Below are 6,029 nucleotides of genomic sequence, written 5' to 3' on the forward strand. Positions count from 1 at the left end.
GTTAGGGTTAGGTTTAGAGTTAGGGGGTTAGGGTTAGAAGGTTAGGGTTAGAGTTAGAGCTTAGGGTTACATGTTACGGGTTAGGGTTAGGCTTACAGGGTTAGGGTTAGGGTTAGAGGGTTAGGGTTATAGGGTTAGGGTGTTAAGGTTAGAGGGTTAGGGTTAGAGTGTTAAGGTTAGGGTTAGAGGCTTAGAGGGTTAGGGTTAGAGGGATTATGTTTAGGGCTAAGTTTAGGGTGAGGGTTAGGGTTCTGTTTAAGATTATGGGATTAGTGTTAGGTTAAGTGATAGAGGGTTAGGGTTAGGATTAGGGGGTTAGGGTTAGGATTAGGGGGTTAGGGTTATAGTTGGGGTGTTAGGGGTTAGGGTTAAGGGGTTAGGGTTAGTGGGTTACGGTTGGGGGTTTAGGTTTAGAGGGTTAGGGTAAGAGTTAGTGGTTGGGGGTTAGGTTGAGGGTTAGAGGGTTAGGGTTATGGGATTAGGGTTAGAGGGTTAGGGTTACTGTTAGGGTTAGGGTGGTAGGGTTAGAGGGTTAGGGTTAAGGCTAGAGGGTCAGGGTTAGAGAATTGAGGGTAAGGGTAAGAGGGTTACAGGATTATTGTTTAGATTTAGGGTTATGTTTAGGGTTAGAGGGTTAGGGTTAGAGGGTTATGGTTTGTGGGTTTGGGTTAGAGTGTTAGGGTTAGGACTAGGGTTAGAGGGTTTGGTTAGGGCTTAGGGGATAGGTGTTTCAGTTAGGGTTAGCGGGTTAGGGTTATAGGGTTAGGGTTAGAGGGTTAGGGTTATAGGGTTAGGGTTAGGGTATTTGGGTTAAGGTGTTAGGGCTAGGGTTAGATGATTAGGGTTAAAGTGTTAGGGTTAGGGGGTTAAGGTTAGGGTTAGTATTTGGGTTTGGGTTAGGCTTAGGGTTAGGGATAGGGTTAGAGGGTTAGGGTTATAATTTAGGGTAAGGGGTTATGGGGTTAGGGTAGGGGGTTAGGGTTAGAAAGGGATAGCTTTTGGGTTGGATAGGGTTAAGGTTTAGGGTGTTAGGGTTAGGGTGTTAGAGTTAGAGGGTTGGGGTTAGGGTTTGAGGGTTAAGGTTAGTGTTAGGTTTAGGGATAGAGGGTTAGAGGGTTAGAGAGTTAAGGTTAGGGTTAGGGTTAGGGTTAGGGTGAGGGTTAGGGTTAGAGGATTAGGGGTTAGGGGGTTAGGGGTAGAGGGTTAGGGTTAGAATTTAGTATTAGGGGTTAGGGTTGGGGTTAGAGTTAGGGATAGGTTAAGGGTTAGAAGTTAGGGTTGGGGTTTGGGTTGGTTTCAGGGATAGGGTTAGGGTGTTAGGGTTAGAGGGTGAGGGTTATGGTTAGGGTTTAGGGTTACAGTTTAGGGTTAGGGTTTGGGTTAGGGTTAGAGGTTAGGGTTAGGGGTTTAGAGGGTTAAAGGATTATAGTTAGGGTTAGGGGTTAGAGTTGGGATGTTAGGGTTAGGGTTAGGGCTAGGGTTAGTGTTAGGGCTAGGGTTAGGACTAGGGCTAAGGTTAGAGTTACGGGGTTAGGGTTCCTGTGTTAGGGTTAGACGGTTAGGGTTTGTGGGTTAGGGTTAGGGGGTTAGGGTTAGGGTAAGAATTACCATTTGGGGGTTACTTTGAGGGTTAGAGGGTTAGGGTTATTGGGTTAGAGGGTTGGGGTTACTGTTAGGGTTAGGTTGGTAGGGATAGAGGGTTAGGGTTAAAGAATTAGGGTTAGAGTTAGTAGGTTACAGGTTTAGGTTTAGGTTTTATGTAAGGGTTAGGGTTCAGGTTTAGGGTTAGGGTTTGTGGGTTGGGGGTTAGGGTTAGGTTTAGAGTTAGAGGGTTAGGGCTAGGGTTAGGGTTAGAAGGTTAGGGTTAGAGTTAGGGCTAAGGTTACGGGTTAGAATTTGGGTTAGGGTTAGGGGTTAGAGGGTTAGGGTTAGGTTTAGGGTTAGAGGGTTAGGGTTATAGGGTTAGGGTGTTAGGGTTAGAGAGTTAAGTTTAGGGTTAAAGGGTTAGGGTTAGAGGGTTAGGGATAGGGTTAGAGGGTTAAGGTTTGAATTTAGGGTAAGGGGTTAAGGGGTAAGGGGTAGGGGGTTAGGGTTAGATAGGGATAGCTTTAGGGTTGGATAGGGTTAGAGTTTGGGATTAGGGTTAGGGTTAAGGGTTAGGGCTTATTGTTAGTGTTAGGGTTAGGGTAAGGGTTGGGGCTAGGGTTAGGGCTATGGTTAGTGTTAGGGTTAGTGATAGGATTAGGTTTAGGGCTAAGGTTAGGGTTAGGGTTAGAGGGTTAGGGTTATGGTTATGGGATTTGTGTTAGATTAAGGGATAAACGGTTAAGGTTAGGGGGTTATCTTTACGGTTAGGGGGTTAGGGGTTAGGGTTAGTGTTAGGGCTAGGGCTAAGGTTAGGGTTAGGGGTTAGGGTTAGGATGTTAGGGTAAGATGGTTAGGGTTAGGATTAGGGGGTTAGGGTTAGAGGGTTAGGGTAAAAGCTTGTGGTTGGGGGTTAGAGGGTTCGGGTTGTGGGGTTATTGTTAGGGTTAGAGGGTTAGGGTTACTATCAGGGTGGTAGGGTTAGGGTTAGATGGTCAGGGCTAAAGGATTAGGGTTACGGTTAGAGAATTGAGGGTAAGGGTAAAAGGTTACAGGATTAGGGTTAGGGTTAGGTTTAGGGTTAGAGGGTTAGGGTTAGAGGGTTAGTGTTAGGGTTTTTGGGTTAGATTTAGAGGGTAAGGGTTAGGACTAGGGTTAGGGTTAGAGGGTTAGGGTTTATTTTTAGAGGGTTAAGGTTAGGGTTAGAGGGTTAGGATTAGGGTTAGGGTTAGAGGGTTAGGGTTAGGGATAGGGTTAGAGGGTTAGGGTTAGAATTTAGGGAAAGGAATTATGGGGTTAGGGGTAGGGGGTTAGGGTTAGATAAAGATAGCTTTAGGGTTGGATAGGGTTTAGGGTTAGGATCAAGTTTACAGGGTTAGGGTATTAGGGTTAGCGGGTTGGGGTTAGGGTTTGAGGGTTAAAGTTAGGGTTAGAGGGTTAAGGTTAGGGTTTGGTTTAGGGATAGAGGGTTAGGGTTAGAGGGTTAGAGTTAGGGGGTTAGGGTTACAGGGTTAGAATTTAGTTTTATGGGTTAGGGGGTTACATGTTAGGGTTGGGGTTAGGGATAGGGTTATGTTAAGGGTTAGGGGTTAGAACTTAGGGTTGGGGTTTAGGTTGGTTTCAAGGATAGGGTTAGCGTGTTAGGGTTAGAGGATGAGAGATTTGGTTAAGGTTTAGGGTTAGGGTTTAGGGTTAGGGTAAGAGGTTAGGGTTAGAGGTTTAGAGGGTTAACGGGTTATACTTAGGGTTAGGGGTTAGAGTTGGGGTGTTAGGGTTAGGGTTAAGGGGTTAGGGTTAGTGGATAGGGTTAGGGGTTAGATTTAGGGTTAGGGGGTTAGGGGTAAGGGTTAATGTTAGGGCTAGCTTTAGGGCTAGGGCTAAGGTTAGGGGGTTAGGGTTCGGGTGTTAGGGTTAGAGGGTTAAGGTTAGGATTAGGGGTTTAGGGTTAGAGGGTTAGGGTAAGAGTTAGGGTGGTAGAGTTAGAGGGTTTGGGTTAGGGTTAGAGAATTAGGGTTAGTAGCTTACAGGATTAGGTTTAGGGTTAGAGTTAGGGTTAGGTTTAGTTTTAGAGGGTTAGAGGATTAGGGTTAGGGATTGTGGGTTAGGGTTAGGGTTAGGGGGCTAGGGTTAGGGGGCTAGGGTTAGGATTAGGGGTAGAGTTAGGGTTTAGGGTTAGGGGTTTGGGTTAGAGGGTTAGGGTTAGAGGGTTAGTGTTACAGGGTTAGGGTTAGAGGGTTAGGGTTAGAGTGTTAAGGTTAGGGTCAGAGGGTTAGGATTAGAGTTAGGGTTAGAGGGTTAGGGTTAGAGGGTTAGGGTTAGAGGGTTAGGATTAGGGTTAGAGTTAGGGTTTAGGGTTAGGGGTTTGTGTTAGAGGGTTAGGGTTAGAGGGTTAGGGTTAAAGGGTTAGAGGATTAGAGGGTTAGGGTTAGAGTGCTAAGGCTAGGGTTAGAGGGTTAGGATTAGAGTGTTAGGGTTAGGGATAGGGTTAGAGGGTTAAGCTTAGAATTTAGGGTAAGGGGTTAGGGGGTAAGGGTTAGATAGGGATAGCTTTAGGGTTGGATAGGGTTAGGGTTTGGGGTTAGAGTTAGGGTTTAGTGTTAGGGTTAGCATTAGGGTTAGGCTTTAGGGTTAGGGTTAGAGGGTTAGGGTTAGAGGGTTAAAGTTAGAATTTAGGGTAAGGGGTTGGGGTTTAGGGTTAGATAGGGATAGCTGTAGGGTTGGCTAGGGTTAGGGTTAGAGTTAGAGTTAGGCTTTAGGGTTAGGGTTAGGGTTAGGGCTTAGGGTTAGGGTTAGGGCTTAGGGTTAGGGTCAGGGCTAGGGTTAGGGTGAGGGTTAGGGTTAGATGGTTAGGGTTAGGGGTTAGGGGGTTTAGGGTTAGAGGGTTAGGATTAGAATTTAGTTTTAGGGGGTTAGGGGATAGGGTGGGGTTAGGGATAGGGTTAGGGTTAGGTTAAGGGTTAAGGGTTAGAATTTAGGGTTAGGGTTGGGGTTTGGGTTGGTTTCAGGGATAGGGTTAGGGTGTTAGTGTTAGAGGGTGAGGGTTATGGTTAGAGGTTTAGAGGGTTAAAGGGTTATTCTTAGGGTTAGGGGTTAGAATTGGGGTGTTAGGGTTAAAGGGTTAGGGTTGATGGATAGGGTTAGGGTTATGGGTTAGGTTTATGAGGTTAGGGTTAGGGGGTTAGGGTTTGGGTGTTAGGGTTAGGGTTAGTGGGTTAGGATTAGGGGGTTAGGGTTAGAGGGTTAAGGTAAGAGTTAGCGTTTGGGGGTTAGGATGAGGGTTAGAGGGTTAGGGTTATGTGGTTAGGGTTAGTGGGTTAGCGTTACTGTTAGGGTTATGGTGGTAGGGTTAGAGGGTTAGGGTTAGAGAATTAGGGTTAGGGTTAGTAGGTTACCGGATTAGGGGTAGGGTTAGAGTTAGGGTTAGGTTTAGGATTAGGTTTAGGGTTAGGGTTAGAGGGTTGGGGGTTAGGGTTAGAGTTAGGGCTAGAGGGTTAGGGTTATAGGGTTAGGGTTAGAGGGTTAGGGTTAGAGGGTTAGGGTTAGAGGGTTAAGGTTAGGGTTAAAGAGTTGGGGTTAGAGGGTTAGGATTAGGGATAGGGTTAGAGGGTTAAGGCTAGAATTTCGGGTAAGGGGGATATGGGTAGGGGGTTAGGGTTACATAGGGATAACTTTAGGGTTGGATAGGGTTAGGGGTTAGAGTTAGGGTCATTGTTAGGCTTTAGGGTTATTGTTAAGGCTTAGGGTTAGTGTAAGTGTCAGGGCTAGGATCGGGGTTAGGGCTAGGGTTAGTGATAGGATTAGGTTTAGGGCTAAGTTTAGGGTGAGGGTTAGGGTTCTGTTTAATATTATTGGATTAGTGTTAGGTTAAGGGATAGAGGGTTAGGGTTAAGGGGTTAGGGTTAGTGGGTTAGGAATAGGGGGTTAGCGTTAGAGGGTTAGGGTAAGAGTTAGTGGTTGGGGGTTAGGATGAGGGTTAGAGGGTTAGGGTTATGGGGTTAGGGTTAGAGGGTTGGGGTTACTGTTAGGGTTAGGGTGGTAGGGTTAGGGTTAGGGCTAGAGGGTCAGGGTGAGAGAATTGAGGGTAAGGGTAAGAGGGTTACAGAATTAGGGTTAGGTTTAGGGTTACGTTTAGGGTTAGAGGGTTAGTGTTAGAGGGTTATGGTTTGTGGGTTAGGGTTAGAGTTAGAGTGTTAGGGTTAGGACTAGGGTTAGGGTTAGAGGGTTAGGGTTAGGCTTAGGGTTAGGGATTTCAGTTAGGGTTAGAGGGTTAGGGTTAGAGGGTTAGGGTTAGAGGGTTATGGTTAGGGTATTAGGGTTAGGTTATTAGGGGTAGGGTTAGAGGGTTAGGGTTAAAGTGTTAGGGTTAGAGAGTTAAGGTTAGAGGGTTAGGATTAGGGGTTAGGGTTAGGGATAGGGTTAGAGGGTTAGGGTTAGAATTTAGGGTA

This window comes from Pelophylax lessonae (assembly GCF_965119305.1).
Source record: "Pelophylax lessonae genome assembly, contig: HAP1_SCAFFOLD_240, whole genome shotgun sequence".
Classification (NCBI taxonomy): domain Eukaryota; kingdom Metazoa; phylum Chordata; class Amphibia; order Anura; family Ranidae; genus Pelophylax; species Pelophylax lessonae.